The sequence below is a fragment of the Tenrec ecaudatus genome, chromosome 4, assembly GCF_050624435.1.
Source record: "Tenrec ecaudatus isolate mTenEca1 chromosome 4, mTenEca1.hap1, whole genome shotgun sequence".
Lineage (NCBI taxonomy): Eukaryota > Metazoa > Chordata > Mammalia > Afrosoricida > Tenrecidae > Tenrec > Tenrec ecaudatus.
In genome coordinates this window covers 173,884,644-173,901,887 of record NC_134533.1, presented here as the reverse complement: position 1 = coordinate 173,901,887, position 17,244 = coordinate 173,884,644, and the positions used below count along the sequence as shown (strand labels likewise).

At 40.7% G+C, this 17,244-nt stretch overlaps 1 non-coding gene across 1 annotated transcript; it reads right to left on the bottom strand.

The window, feature by feature from the left end:
• Positions 1–4,951: 4,951 nt before the first annotated feature.
• LOC142447618 (U1 spliceosomal RNA) lies at positions 4,952–5,114 on the bottom strand. The gene has a single exon (XR_012784287.1). It is a non-coding gene; the product is annotated as a U1 spliceosomal RNA (small nuclear RNA).
• Between the last annotated feature and the right edge of the window lie 12,130 nt (positions 5,115–17,244).

The following is a 17,244-nucleotide window of genomic DNA, read 5'->3' as shown; positions in this document are numbered from 1 at the left end:
TGGGGCACAATTATCCCGGCAATGGGAATAGCGGCTTAAAGCCCCCAAATGGTCATGTTTGTCCACATATAGAACATAGAGTAGAGAATGGAGACCCAGTGAAAGAGTAATCAAACACAGTGAGGAAAATCCAGATGAGCCCTGACTTGGAAGCAGAGATGAAAGGAGTCAGTTCAGTTAGGTAACGCTGTAAGATTAAAGACTACTGATCAGTTTGAACCTTCTGCGTTAAAGGCTGGAAATATAAAGATGAACAAGGGGTAGATTCTGACATTCTGGTCCGTTCTAGCATGTCAAAGTTGATTAAGAAGAGACCAACAAGGCAAGAAAGACAGTAGCACCGAAGCTTGCTCTAATGTGCTACTTAGACAGGAGTCCATAAGAATGGAGGTCTAGCTCAGAAGGAGGCCTTCCAGAGAGAGCAGGACAAGGTCTCTCTCCAGGAGGAAAATAGGGAGGAATCTCCCAAAGTAAAGGAATCCACATGCATTTGTTGCTGTGTGCCTTCTAGTTGATTCCGGCTCACAGTGACGTCATTGGAAAGAGTCCCACTCACCCAGGGGTTTCTTAGCCTTTAAACAATGACTGGAGTAAATAGCGATGTCTTTTCCCCTACGACAGTATTTCTCCAAGTGTGGTACATAAACCACCTGGATTAGAACCACCTCAGACCAGAAACCAAACTCACTCCATGGAGTCAATTTCGACTCAAAGCAGCCTCATAGGACAGGGGAGAACTGCCGCTGTGATGTGGTCTTCCTCTCCTGCAGAATGGCTGGTGGTTTCAAATGGACGGGTGAGCAGCCCCACGCAGAACCGCTACACTACCCTGGCTCCTAGATTCTCCTACTACTGATTAAAATTCAGATGTCTGAGCGCCATTCAGACCTTCTTTATAAAAAACAGACTCCCTAAATTACATCATTTTCTAAATTGTATATAAGTATTTCTTAGAGTTGATAAATATCCTCATAGGTAAAAATAAAAAAGTATAATTATGTTCATTTCTAAGATGAGTCTGTATTTTTTTCATATTTCCAAACAATGGTAAGAACTTTAGCCATTGTAAGAGCTGGTGCGAGTGAGTAGTTGTTTAAGCCCATGGGCCCAAAGGAAGAGCCAACACCAGGTATAATGTATTTGATTTAGTCCTCCCAACAACCTAGAATGTGTGAAATAAAATTATTCCTAGATGGTATACGTAGAAACTGGGGTGGCTTTAAAAGATAAAGTTGGTTGCCTTTTATTACAATGACCAAAGACACAAAAGAAAATCCCATCCTGATGTCCAAGGATTTTCTATTTGACTGTTCAAACTTGCTCCATCACCACCATCCACAGGCAGGTGCACACAGTTGGCTAGAATTGGCATTTCTTTCATTTCTTCCTCTTTCACACACAAAGCATAAGAAGGCCAAAAACACCCATAAACAGAAAAGAAAAAAAAGTTAGGATGCTGAGTCAACAAGAATTCATCAAATTGTATAGAACCTCAACTTTACTACCATTGGAATGAAATATAAGTTCCTATGAAAAATGTTGGCAGTAATTTTAAGACCAATGATTTGAATAGAAAACCGTGCTGTAATACCTAGGGCCGGTGCATGACAATCCTTCAAAGCTATGCCTAAGGTTTTTAGTGGCTTCTTCCTCCAAAGTGGGGAGTTGGGTCTTTATGGTCTGTTCATCGCCTGGAAGCTCTGCTGAAACCTGTTCACCTTGGGTGACCCTTCTGGCATTTTCAACACCAGTGACACAGCTTCCAGCATCACAGCAACACACTAGCCACCACAGTATGACAAGCTGCCAGACAAATGGTGGACTGCCAGTGGCTGCAACGATGGGCCCGGCGTAGGAACAACTGTGAGGCTGGCGCAGGATCGGGCAGTGTTTCCTTCTGTTGTGTGTAAGGTTACAACTGACCCGATGATGCCAATCAACAACAACAACACCTTTTGCTGGCAACAGTCTAACAGAAGAAGGTAGTCGTATGTGGCTTATTAAAATATAATTTGTCCAACCCTTGTCCCGGAAATATTATTCCAACCATACAGAAACATTATCACCAGAGCAGTCCCAGAAATTGCAGGGTCCAATAACAGAGGAAGATGCATGACACTGAAGAAGGAGCACGAGATGGGCCCTGGGTCACCAGGCAAATTGCACGTCCACACATGTGCAAAGTCACGTAGTCCAAGATGCTCATTGTAGAATTGTGTGTAATAAACGGGAACAACCACAATGTCCATCATAACTATTTATGGAATTATTGGTTTCTGTATCGAAAACAAAATATGCATATAATTTTCTGTACTATAGGTAGTCTCATCTTTCTCTCATCGAGCAGCTGGTAGGTTTGAACCACTGACCTTGTGATTAGCAGCTCAATGTTAGGAGCAGAGAAATGAAACAGTGACATCCATTTGTTGACTTGCTCATCATCCTTCAGCAAATAGTCAGTAAGCACAATATGTATGTCAAGCTGAGGATGATAGTTGAGGAGGTAACAGTGATCTGTCTAGGTTTGTAGGAATTTTACACAATTTTACATATAGACAATGAAACAGGCAGACAATGGTAAAGAGATGCAATAAGGAGAAGGCCAGATGCTATTGTCTGAGTAGAGACAGGGCCGTGAGAAGAGGCCTCCGTGTGGACGTTCCTTAAGTTCTAAAGAGTCACTAGAGTGTATCCCCACGAAGTCCTGAAAACTAGGGGGAGAGGGGCTCTTGACTGAGGAAATGCTACTTGGTGGGTGAAGGAGCAAATCCAGCTTTGGGTAACTGCTGATGGTCCCTGGGGCTAGAGTACTGCAGACCATGAGATAAGACAGGTAGGCAAGGAGTCAGGTGTGAGAGTAGAGTTAGTTTCAGACAATTTCCATGTACAGCAGTACATATGGGTTTGCATTTTACATTTTTCTTTGTGCTAATATTAATGTAGCTTACCTGATCATTAAAAATATGATACACAATATGATCTCCCTTCTGCTTCAGTGTTCCACTGAACATTTTATAATATACCCTAAGTCCTTTCATTTTAATTAAATGTCACTTCTCATTTTTGCCCTGGGTTGTATGAAAGGGTTAAATAAGTTATGAGATAGAAGCAGATATGAAGAATTAAAATAACCAATCAACATAAATCATTTTAAGGGTTAATTCTATCCACGTGTTGCTTTACTTAATGTATCATGATTTTATTATTATGCAGATATTTGCATGCAAATACATAAACATACATATCTAAATACAAGTACACAAACAAATACATTTGGTCAGCTGTATGTTCGTTTCTCTAATGTACTGATGCTCATATCATCCAGTTGCCATAATTATTTTAAGCAAGCACAATTAAGCACAGCAGGGTTTTTATGTTACACTCAGTAAGTCATTTGTCAGCTTTTATTTGCCTTTTGTTTATAGTTGCTTAATTCTTTCTCAGGTAAGCAGCAGTGTTTGGAAAACAGGTGACCCAAAGGACCAGCCCAAATAAAATGTGGGGCTATAGATAACTGGCAATAAAGAATTTGGAACTGGAAATTAAGAAACAAGAAACCAAGCATTTGTACTCCAGAACCTTAATGAATTTTATCCTGTGATCTCAAAGACCTGCTGTGTCCTAATGGAAAGAGCAACTCAACTTTAATTGGTGATGAACTAGAAAAAGTGGCATGAGCCTTCCACACTGATACTTGGCTCTAAAAGCATACAGAGCTTCTTCCATCAATGCGTCCAGTGGTATTCACAGTGCTGTACTTAGAATGTATATAACCTATGGGAAAAGATGTAACAGTTTTGACAACATAAAATCAACTGGAAATCTTCTTGAATGATAAAGTTAAAAAGAATATAGTAATGGAAAATTTGACAACAGATATTGCTGATGGGTGCCCAACATGATTCATGTTGTCATTGAGTTGAACGCATAAAAAAATCTTGAGTTGTTAGGCATATTGTGTTAGTCTGGGTACACTCAAAATGTGTAAGGCAAGGTTAACCAGAGAAACAAATTCATAGACAGTCATTTGTATATAAGAAGGAACTTTATATCAAAGTAATTTTATATTAAGAAAACATCAAAGTCAAGTCCAGTATAAGTCTATAAGTCTGATATTAGTCCATGTGTCCAATAACAGTCTATAAATTCCTCTTCAGACTCACACAACACATTCAATGATGATGAATACAGGAGGATCACAGATTAGTGGGTGGAAAGTCTTGTGGATCCACTAGCAATGAAAGCATCTCAGTACTGGTGTGGGTCTCCATGTGGTTCCGCCAGATCCAGGGCTCTGGCTCCATCAGCATAGCTCCATGTGGCTTTGTTATCAGGAATACAAAGCAGAGTGTGCCTGGCCACCATTTAAGTATTTATCTCCATCTTATCTCCAAATGATGTTATCAAGCTGTGACCTGATTGACAAGCTAGACTCCACTCCTTCCTCAAGTTGACAGTAGATTATGTAGCCGTAGATGCCACACATATCTATGTGCATATATATGTATATATGTTTTTATATATTTATATCCACATCGATGTATACATACATAGAGAAAGCGAGTGAGCCCTGGTGGCACCATTGGGTAAACATTGGACTGTTAACTACAAGGTCAATAGTTCAAATCTTTCAGCCACTCGGAGAAAGCATTAGCTGTCTGCTTCTATAAAGATTTACAGTTTGGATCCTCTATGTAGGGTTGTTATGAGTCTGAATCAACTCAAGGGGTATGCAACAAAAATTAAAGTAAAATAAAAAGTATTCAGTGATGATTACATTCTAATTAAAACATTTCCAACAGTTCCCCTGGAAAATGTCTACTCTGCTAATCACACTGAAACTCACTACTATTCTGAAAGTCTGACTCATAGGGGCCCTACAGGACAGACTAGAGGACTGGCAATAAAACAAGACTAACAATTTCTTTATCGTGAATACCTTTTTTTTTCCCAGGGGAAAGCGCGAACACAGTCCCCCACTACCACAAATTATGCAGTCGAGTTTCCCACATTTTGGGAATCGCAGGGGTCAGCACATCCAGAGTGCAATGGAGAAGCCTCGCCCTGGGAAAACCACCTTCGTGATCATGGTATCTCCCATGCCAGGTAAGTGAATACCTTTTTAAAAACACAAAAGGAAACTATACATGTGAATGTCACCAGATTGGAGGCACAGAGATCAAACAGACTACATCTGTGGGGAGAGACCATGGAGAAGTTCCATATCAGCAGCTCAAACCAAACCATGGGCTGACGGTGGAGCGGACCATGCACTGCTCATATGTCAACTCAGGCTGGAGCTGAAGAACATCAAAACAAATCCTCCAGAGACAAAATACGACCTTGAGTATATCCTACCTGAGTTTCTGGACCATCTCAACAACAAATCTGACGAATTTGTGACCGAAAGCCTGGTGATCCATGTCAGATAGAATCAAGAATATACATCATGAAGAAAGCAAAAAAAAAAAATGAAAGAGAGGAAAGTTAAAAGATAAAACTGGATGTGAGAAGAAGTGCTGAAACTTGCTCTTGATCATTAAGTAGCTGAGGCAAATGAAATAGATGATGAAGTAAGAGAGCAAGTCAGAAAATGTTCAAAGGGAAGATCAAAATTAAGAAGATTATTCATCTGCCATCATACTAAATTGTGCTAACGTCAACCCAATCCAACGGACATGTCCACCAGAGTGATGAGGAAACCTTGCTTGCACTTCAAGTTAAGATGTGGAGACAACGACATCTCTGTTGCTAGGGGAAAAGGGAAGAGAACCCCCCACAATGGGAAAGAATGCTTAACTATGCCTGTGTGAAATTCAAATTGAGAACATACCTGGTACTAGGTTCCTAAGTGGACATCGTGGACCTAGTTTCTAGGTAGCCCTTGGTTACCCAATCCATGCACTATTCGACTGCTCTTTGAAGGCACACAACATTCTTCATAGGCCACGCTAGAAGGGCTCAGTGTGCAAACTCCATTAAGTAAACTGGGCTTCATCTCAGACATACCTGTAAACTTGAACTTAAGGCTGGAATTACCTATTTTGAGAAGAAGCAGAGGACTGCTATCCCTGGGGCATAGAACTGGCAGATGTTGGGCTTTGGTCTGGATTTCTTACCTACCGGGTGCCTAATGAATGTGGCTCAAGACTACTACATACTTACTATTTGAATGCCCTCTCTGCTTCCTTGTGGCATGTATTAATATTGTACTCATGGTTCTGCTGTTGTGAATTAATATTATTGGAAGATTCTCACTATCACCAGCCTTCCCTGTTTATGTAAATAGTGCAGTCACTTAAGAGTTTAATCCGTATAAGCCAACAATTCATAGATAAACCATAGTTGCATGAAAGGATTTGGAATTTGTACTTAATTCTTGCCTAAATCAAAGAACAATTGGTTCTTATGACATGGTCCTGCTTGATGCTCACCCTCCTGAAGAGATCACTGAGGATACGGGTGTTAGAGTAAAGTGTGCTGAAGAAACCAGATGGTGCCCGGCTATCAGAAAAAATTGCGTCTGGAGTATTAAAGGCTTGTTTTCTTAAAAAGAAGAAGAAGAAGAAGAAGAAGAAGAAGAAGAAGAAGAAGAAGAAGAAGAAGAAGAAGAAGAAGAAGAAGAAGAAGCCATCTAAGTGAGGTGTCAATTAAGACCACATGGAAGAAACATACCAGCCTGAGTGATAAAAGAATTGTAAATATGATCATCCAAATCTAGCAGAGGGAATGCTATCAGATCTAAAATTGTGAACACCTGGTTTACAAAAGCCTACGAATGACAGTAGAAACCCAAAATCCATTTGTAGGGTCCACACATGGATTAAGGCTCCCTTCAGTGGATCCCCCTGATCATCGCTGAGCGTTGTAAAGCCAATGACGGCAGTTGCAGGTAGTTGAAGATGTAATATCATTTGGTCTCCCTTGGGGGCCATTTTAAAGCGATTGCAGTTTTTAAAAAGCAAAGGGACATGCAAGTAGGTTAAGTTCCTGGTACTTCCCCTCTGACCATGAACCAGGGATGTCACTAGCCTAGCTCACTTGCAGAATACGCTGAAGGGTGGATTGTTGCAGAGGCAGGTAAGTTAAAATTTAGCACACCATCATTTGATCTTCTCTCATGAGCCATTTAAATTTGTTCCCGTTTTGACTATTTTCTGCTTTCTCTTCTATTGAAGTTTCTATCTGTTCAACTTTAATATTCGTGTTAGTTTTTGTTTGTTTTTCAGTATGTGAAATCCAGGACAGGTGAATCTATAGAGACAGTCGTTGGATTAATTGTCCCTTGCTGGTATGGCAGGGGAGTTTGGGAGGAAAAGAGGAACTAATAACGATGAATACAAGAATGAAAGAAATATGTTGTAAAACTGATTGCAGTGATGATTGTGCAGCTCATCTTGATGAGATTGAACTATTGAATTATATGATATGTGAATTATATGCCAACAAACCTTGTTGGGAAATATTGTTCTGAGTAACTACTGAGCATTCCAGGAATTTGGTGCAAATGCTGAGTGAGCAGGAGAATCCTTGCCAGAGACAAAGAGTGCTCCACCGGGTCAAAATGTGCTCCCACATGAGACTGTCTGTTAATCATATGAGAATGTTTTCTAGTCATACAAGTACTTTGTCCCCAGGAGAATAGTTGCTGGATATGAATCATGAAAACATCATGAGCTAAAGTAATGGTACCCTAGACTTGCTGGCCGCTATATTCAAATTTTTGTAAACGTTTTCCTTTGGCGTGCAGGGAAGCACAGTGAACACAGAAGCTCTGGAAGGTCTTCGCTCTCTTGGGCCCCTCTCCCTTTCCCCCATGCCTCGGTTTCATGTGTGGAGTAGTTATTCCCTGAGTCTCGGGGGGCTCCCAGCTAGCTGGCTGGAATGTTACAAATAGTTACCCTGTCTGTTGGGGGAAAAAAAGTGAAAAGTTGTTGTTAATAATTGGCAATGATGATGAAGTGAATAGTGTTTTCATATCAATAAAAATTGGCACGGCAATTTTGGAGGGCAATCTGGGAATGCATGAATGTAAAAGTACATATCCATTGATCCTGTAGGTTTGGTTACAAGCATCTGTTCTATAAAAGTGTCTGCACTTATGCCAAGATATTGATTGCAGAAAATGCATAATAATAAAAGTGGATGGGTAGGTGAATTAGTGGTTTCTTGGGGTTAGGTAGAGACAAGTTGGGGAAATGGGGAACTACTAACAACGAGTACTAGAAAGAACACGTTCTAAAATTGAATGTGGTGAAAACCACACAACTCTTCTTAATATGATGGAGCAGTTGAATTGTATGATATGTGCATTATGTGCCAATAAAATGTTTTCTTTCTTTTTTTTAGTGATGGGAACAAATATCTAAAAATAGAGGAATGATGCCTTAACTTAAGGCGTGGATGCAAAAGACATGACAATGAAATGTTGGCACCTGGGAAACTAAGTAATAATCCACTAAGGACAGAGCAAGGAGTCCTGATGTCATGGAGATTGAGTGCTCAACTGCAAAACAAGGTGTCACTGGTTTGAAGCCACCGAGTGTACATGGGAGTACAATATTGGGTATTTGCTCATGTGAATATTCAACCCATGACTGTCAAGTGGGTCCCAACTCACAGCAACACTGAATGACAGAGTAAAATGGTCCCCATAAAGTTTCCAAGGCCTAAGGAGACAGTCTACCATGTCTTTCTCTTCTGCAGAATCTGGTACAGCCAAATCGCCACCCTCTGGTTAGCTGTTGAATGCTCAACTTCTGTGTTGCCAGGGCCCCTTCTGAACGCCCCTGGAACAGCCCAGCCTGTCACAGAGTGCCGGGATGGACTCAGGGCACACAGCAATGACAGGAGAGAGAAAAGACAGATTTTGTTCTGAAAAGCCAACTGAAAGCAAATGCTGACGTCACACTCTTCACGGTAAAAGTTCCATTAATTAGAACCAAGACATGCCCAAGTATTGAGCCCTCTCTCAGTCCCCAAAAATGTAAGACTCTTGACTTGAGAAAAGAAGAAAAATAAAAAGTATTATGTGTGGTAATTTGATGACTACAATAACAAATGCCTGTATTTCATCACTTCCATGTTGTTCATTAAATGTTATAATGTGTAGCTCTTACTGGGTTTGTGGATTTATTTTGATATTGATATGAATAAAAGGCATACACTTAAGGAGTAATTCAAAGCTTGGTGGTTATACTTACATAGTTTAATGTAAAAAGCCATCTTCCATCAGCCTAAGGAGCCCTGGTGCCACTACCAGGTAACCATTGCACTACTGACCACACAGTCGGCAAGTCAAGCCCACAAGCCCCTCTGAGGGAGAAGGAAGCCTCCCCCCACGCAGAGTTACAACGGCTCAGAAAACCCACAGAGACCTGCAATGAGTGGGAATGCATTCGATGAGTGTGGCTTTGGATTTCTGGCATTTTGTGTTTATGTTTTTATATCTGTTAATAGTTTTCCTTCAAAAGGTTCTCTGGGTTACTCAGGTTTGAAAGTTCTCCTTCTAAATCTTGAGATTTTTCAAAGATAAATAACCTTATCTCTGCTCTGGTCTCATTCTTGTTCGAAGCTATGCACATTTTTAGTAAATTACCCAAAATAGATTTGAAAATGCTCTTAAATTATTGTTTTCCTTGACAACCCTGAGGCCAGAGCTAGATGTTGCTCCAGTACCACTCCCAACCACTCTAAATAGAGTGTCCCATGCAGAATGAGAGAAAACTGAGGAACAAGGGTCAAAATCATGCAACGGACCAGGCCTAATGGTCTGATGGGTAGCAATGAGAACCCTGAGATTGTGGCCTTCAGCCATCATTCCTGCCTGGGACTGAACTCACCCAATGGCTCAATTTTCAGCCACACAATAGGCAGGCCTATTAAGGTGAACAATAATACTAGCTAGTTAGGCACATTTAGAACCATCGACCATTCCAGATCAAAGGAGGAGCACTTGTTCAAGGACAAATCTCAGAAAGCAGGAAGAGATGAGAATGAAGGATGAATGGAAATGAAAAACTCCGAGAAAAAGTGGGAAGAATATTGTTACATCAGGATTTCGTCCAAGGTCATAAATCTAAATGTGTGTGAATTCTTGAATAGAAAGTCAATTCACTCAATAATTCTCCCCCAACTCACCTTAAAAAGCTTCTTTTTAAATACCATTGTTCTATTTAGTTAGTGCATCGGAACAGTTCTTTCTAGAACGCAAATTAAAACCCTCATAAGGGATATTATAGAATTCCCTGGATAATGCAAAAAATGTGCCCGCTCAGCTGCTAACCCAAAGATTGGGAAACTGAATCCACACAGAGGTGCGTCAGAAGAAGGAGCTGGTGATCTCACTTCTAAAAGTTCAAGTGGATATATCAACGAACAAACAAAACTCATTGCTGTCAGGTTGGCTGGCACTCACGGAAACCCAAGCATGGAGTTTAACCCCTAAGGTGCCCATGCCTGTGACTACTTACAGAAACGGAACGCCACCGCTTTCTCAAAGCGAGGCAGCTCGTGGGCCCAACGCACCAGCCTCTCAGTTAGCAGTTGAGGACTTCACCCCGGTACCCTTAAGGCTTGTTTCTGAAAGGCAACAAGCACTGAAACCCTGTAGAGCTCAGGTCTCCTTCAAAACGTGTGAGGCCATTCTGAGTCCAACTCAGCAGGATGGCTCATGGCTGCTAGCTGCTGACTGTCATGTCCTCCTATCATGGGCCATCCGCAAGGACCACAGATAGGACTGGCTCAGCTATGTGGAGGAGGGACGAAATTCAGAATAAACTGTGTTAAACATTATTATCAATTCATTTGTTCTCAAATTTCAGAAATCAACTAAATAAAATTTCCAACTGGATAAATGTATTGATTTGATGGAAGTTTAATTGTAAAAGTCGTAAAACATGTTCTTGCATGCTTCAGTTGATCTGGAAAATTACTTGAACTCGTGTCCCACTTGGCTTTATTTTAAGGGTCCCAACTCCCAACGGAAGTGCTATATTTTGAAACGGCAAAACCTCTAATAATTCCAATGTTCTGACACAAAATATTTTCACATGGAAACCTGAAACCCATCAATTAAGTACAGACACAGAATAAAAATAAGTTTTAAGTCATGAAGTATCATGAAGTAATGGAATATGCTAAAAATATTCCCAGAAAGTGAAATAGACTATAAATAATTAAAATCCTAAGTACGCTGATATATATAATTCGATGTAAGGAAACCTTTAAAGTTTGAGATGCAATTGTTCCATGCATCAATTCATAGTGTGGGATCTTGAATACACTTCTATAAATACAAAGTTTCCCTCTTACCCTTCCATACTAAATAATACTTTGATGAAGCAAGTTTGAATGAAATCAGAAGCCCACTACACTATGTACTTACTGGGATTAAATACACTGGGAACAGCTACTTATTTCTTTCTCAATAAATAGATTTTGGCATAGAAATTGTAAGTGTACTGATCAGGAATTTATGTACTTTTGTGCATGTTTGTTTCTTTGTTTAGCTTTACTATTTAAATAGTATGTTGTTGTTGTTAGGTGCTATTGAGTTGCTTCCAACCCATAGCAACCCGATGCACAACAGAATGACTTTAGTACATCATTTAATAACACTTGTAAGTAATTTTATAAAATGTCCCACAGATTCACAATAAGCTTTCAAAAAATACCAACCAACCAACTCACGGCCATCAAGTCATGGCTGAGTCATAGACACCTTGTGTGTTTCTGAGACTGTAACTGTTTATGGGAGTAGAAAGCCCAGCCTTTCTCCAGCAGAGCTGCTGGTGGCTTTGAACTGCTAACCATGTGGATCGCAGCCCAGTCCATAAACACTACACCACCAGGACTTCTTCAAGTAATACAGGAATAAATAATGCAAAAGTTATTATCTCTTCTTTCCCTCTCAAATCCAGTCCTTATCGCTATTTAGTGTTTAATTTAGTGGCAATTTCTTCTGTAAAATGAGATAATATTAAAAGCAGTAGGACCACAATGCCATTAGAATGAAATAAGAAGTTTTAAATAACCTAATTACTAATCAGATCATGATTGGGTGAAGGCATGGAGATTATAGTACACAGGGCATATAAGACCTGGGTATATAAAAGGTATGTGAAGAGGACTTCAGAACAGGAGGATCGATAGTAGGCACTTTGCCATGTAAGTTCCTATAAATTCATCTTTTAAACAGTTACATGGAATTTCACTGCATGGAATTATTAAAGTGGTCCCTTTGTGATGGACACGGATGTTGCTCTCGTCCGGTCACTCATTCAAACAGTGCTTTAGGGCCTGGCCTCGTGCGTCTGTGCTGGCCTTCTGCTGGGAGAAATCTGTAGAACATGTTTCTAGTCAAGGGATTGGTGAGCCAGTGACAATCATGACTTTTAAAGAGCTGGTGTGTTCTCTCCTCCTCTGCCATTTGGAGACAAAACCTTTCAAAATGTAGTTGAGCAGGCAATCATGCAACAAGTGTGGGGGTGGTGTGGTCAGTCGATATGGAGCAATATAAATTCCAAAGGAGAAAAAGTAGATAGAGAAAAGACAGAAGACCCCGCAAGGGATTCACCTGAAGACCAGGTTCCCGGGCTTCTCTTCTGTGAAGCCACCAGCAGCCCCTTAAAAGTGAACACAGCACTCCATTCCTCTGAACTCGCGTGTGCAGAAATGCCCGTCAGGCATCCTATAATATTCCAGGTGGGAAATGTATTTCCTCCGCATATTACATAGAGCGACCCATTGTGGACAGATCTTCCAGGCATGCTGACCCACAAGTAGAGCCATTCCAATTCTGAAAACTCTCATCCCGTTCCCCATTCTCAAGTCTGCCATTTAATGAACCACATTTTCTCACATAACGCTGTGAAAATGTGTGAATATCATCGGGTTTGTTTATCCTTTGATGTCTTTAGTACAAGTAGGCTTTGTTCCCTGTGTACAAGTAGGAAGCTTATTCCAGTCTGTTATGTAAGAGTCTCTCCCTAAGCTTTACGTTAACTCTGCAGCTCTGCATCTTCAGACTGATGAAGCATGTGCTGGGTAGGCCTTCCCTTTCCCTCCCTACAGAGCTCACTCTCTCCCTCCGTCTCTCCACAGCGCGCCAGAATCATGGTGGAACTGAGGACAATTCACCGTGCACAGATCCTGAAAAATGTTCATCTAATTGACCTGAATCTAGGACAGCTCTACTGGACCAAGCCCTCTCTTACATGACTTCCTGGCTATTAAAAGGTGCATTTATTTTGAAATACTTTTTGAGAGTGTATGCACATAGATGGGGCTTCTACTCCTGTAAACAGTTACAGTCTCAGAAACTCATGGGCATTTCTAGCTTGCTCTATAGGGTCGATATGAGTCGGCATCAGTCCATGGTAGGGAGTTGTGGTTGATGTATAGGAAGATGAGAAATTCCCTTTGCACACTGTTAGGAACAGGCTTTTTGCTACACCCCACCTGACTTTCTATCTTAGCAAGCACTGCTCAGCCTCCGTTTTCTTTCCACTGTGGGTTGTATTCCTAGTAATTAAAGACCCACTTAAAGGTTTGAAATTAAACACGCAGCCTTCTAGCAGGGAAGCAACAAAGCCCACATGGAAGAAGCACACCAGCCCATGTGACCATGAGGTATCAATGGGATCAGGTACTTAGCATCAGAAGACCCATAACAACCATCTCAATGTGAATGAGGGGGGTTGGAATGGAGACCCAAAGCCCACCTTTGGACGACGGGGCATTTCCTAACAGAAGGATCACAAGGACGGGACAAGCCAGCCCGGGTGCAGTGTAGCGCCAACAAAATACGTAACATTCCTTTAGCTCTTGAATACCACCCTCACGATAAGGCCCCCAGTTCTATCTTACAAATCTGACTAGACTAGAACATGCATGCTGGTACAGAGAAGAGCTCTGGACACACAGAATCCAGAACAGATAAACCCCTCAGGACCAATATTGAGAGCAGCAATACCATGAAGGTAGGAGGAAGGTGGGGGGAGAAGAAAGGGAGAGAAAGGGGAAACTGATTGCAATGATTGACATACACTCTACACCCTAACCCCCCCCAAGAAGACAATGGACATTATAAAATATGAAAATAAAAAATAATTGATAAATTATCAAGGGTTCATACGGTGGGAGGGTGGGAGGGGTAGGGGAAACAAGAGGAGCTGATACTAAGGGCTCAAGTGGAAAGAAAACATTTTGGAAATGATGATGGCAACATAAGTAAAAATGTGCTTGATACAATTGATGTATGGATTGTTATAAGAGCTGTAAGAGTCCCTAGTAAAGTGATTTATTACATTTTTAAACCCATATTGTGGGTCATTTCTGCTCAGAACTGGGGTGAAAACTCAGAAGATGGAATCAGGATGAGGGGCCAGGAGGAACTCCTGAGGATGGCCGTGAAAGTCTCTGAGGCTCTCTACTCTTCGACATAGAGCTGCTGTGAGTCAGAGCTGACTTCCTGTCAATGAGTTGGGGTTTGGGTTTAATGCTGGGCCAGCAGGGAAATGAGGGGAAGGATAAGTCATGTAGGTATCTCAGGATGCCACTTCAGAAACAAGGGATACACAAGGGTGTACCCCACAAGAGAGCGGAACTGGGCTGGGTGAAGCAGAGCCTTTGTAGTATGAATTTTTCCTGCTAGGAGAGCATCAAGTTTCCCAGTGGTTTTGCCTGGGAAAGTTCTCTCTGGTCACAGTGAATTTTTTCATAAAAGTAGCTTTGTTCAATCTCATTTTTTGCGATGGTCAATTTAAGAGGACAATGTGCGACTGTGAAATTTTGATTCCTGCTCAGGAAAAATACCGCAGAAATGGTTGGGATGCTGAACACAGCTTACAAGAATAGAATGGGGGAAACTCCAGTGTATGTGTGGTTTTCTCATTTCAAAAAAGGTGAAATGTCAATTGATGGCAAACCTCATTCTGAACATCCATCAACTTCCCAAAGGAATGAAAATGTCCACTCCGGGTGCATTTGGAGTACTGAAAAGATTGAGTAACAGTGTGGGACAAAAAAAGGTCTGATTTATGGCAGATAGGGACAATGTACCTGCTCATCCAGCTATCTCAGTATCCTAGTTTGGTTGTTGTTGTTTTTTTTTAAAGTAGCATGCCTCTCTTGTTCCACACATCTGACCTCACTCCAAGTGACTTCTTTTTGTTTCCTTGAATGAAGAGGGACATGAAAGGACAGACATTTGGCGACATAGAAGGGGGGAAGAAAAAAATGACAGGGGCTGTCACCCATCTAAACATATGAGTGTGAAAAAATGTCTCCAAGAACGGAATTGCAGATATGATTTGACAAATGTATTAAGTGTAATTGAGAGTATTCTGAAGGTGATAAGATTCTTTTGTAAATAAAATTTAAATATATAGTTTTGAAAAAAATCTATTTTTTGTTATGTTTTGTTTTTGGCTACCCACTCATATTCTGTCAGGATGTCTGCTCAGCATTATAGACCATGAGTTTCTAATGTAAGGAAACATCACTGGGTGAAGTGAAATCTACTTATTTCTTTCCTTAACACATTACTCACCTTTAGATGTTTAGGAATGAGTGAGGATTCTTCGGGTGGTGAAAATGGTTCATGTGCTCAGCTGCTAACCCAAAAGTTTGGATATTGCAGTTCACTTTAGAATAAAGTCCTGAAAACTTAATTCTGAAAGATCAGAGCCTTTTAAAATTCTATGAAGCACAATTTTACTCTGACATGGTCACCATGAGTTAGGACCAGTTTGGCAGCGCTCGGTGACTGATTAGGAAAGAGTGAACGTCCAACATGTCTCAATTCCTTCAGGAAATTTTCACAAGTGGCCCCTCGATGAACAACATCATTTATTACCAATGACATTCCAAGGCCTTACTTGTAAGTCATGGATATTTCATTAGGAAGCTAAATCAAATCAAGTGACATTTCAGACATTCCAGAATTGGGTAGGGGGATTATGTGCATCCCACTGGGGTAGATAAATATGGCCTGGATAAAAAGAAGAAGTGTAATTATTTGGGGTGTCTCTACACTAAAAAACACACATCTCCCATGGTCTTGTCTGTTAGCTTGTTGAACTTTCTCAACAATTTTTCCAGCACTGAGTTTTAGTTCTCCAAACATTGTAGATGGAAGGTTTCCCATTCAGGCTAGGTGCAATTCTGTCTTGGCAGCATCTCTCTCCAGGGAAGCAATGCTCCTTTGAACATGGATGGAGAGCTCATGAGAATGAAGACAGATTCTTCTGTGGACAAGATGCATCCAAGATTCTGAGCAAGAGTAGACTGACAGCGGCCCTCCATGTCTCCTATTCTGTTCCCTCCTCTCATCTACTCAGAGCACAGATAACCAGTCAACAGGTGGGAGTAGGTGGGAGGATATCGTTCCCAAGATCCAGGATGAAAGAAAATCTCCAAGCTACTTGTTAAATCTATTTCATTTATTGCTGAAAAGAAACGGAAGGCAATCATCCAAAGAAAATTTTTGAAATAATCATATCTGTAAAAAATACTGGCTTTTAATATTTTGTCATTCATGTCTAGTCCTTATAAATGCACTGACATCTAGAGTGGTGTACAGGTTAGCCTGGTTCTTTTATTCACTTAAATAGTAATGTCATTTAGACAGCTTTTCTTGGAGTTGTATTGGCTTCATAAGAATTTATTTAAATGTCAGCAAAATAATTCATCAAGAGCTTGTTCCATGGGTAATCTATCATTCACTCTTGTTTGGGGACAGTCTATTTGGTTTTATGTTAATGCTCAATGAATAGTGTCATCATTAAAATATATATAGGTAACATTCTTACATTTCTTAAGATTATTTGTTTAGTTTCCTAGGACTAAAAATCTTGGTCCAAAGGACTCAACATTTGTATCACCATTGAAGTGGACAGCCCAATCACTTTCCAGCCATGTTCTTGTGCCCAAACATTTGTAGGTCCTCTCTCAGCTAACACCAAATGCATATTTTTTTCATGAGTAAATGTTTAGATTTATCTGCCATGTCCTTAGTCCAGTTATTGGATGTGCTACTTGTTTGAAGAACTACAGTGGATCATAGTTCTCATATTTAAAATGGTCTCATTGTAAGGATGTTTAGCACTGGGAACGTGAGACCATTGCAAATGCCAAGGAGAGTCCTGGTGGGATTTTCTGCCTCTATAAATGCAGCTTCCTTTTACAAAACACGAAGAGCCATGCAGCCATGCAGGGTGCAGGATGCATTATCCCATGGGC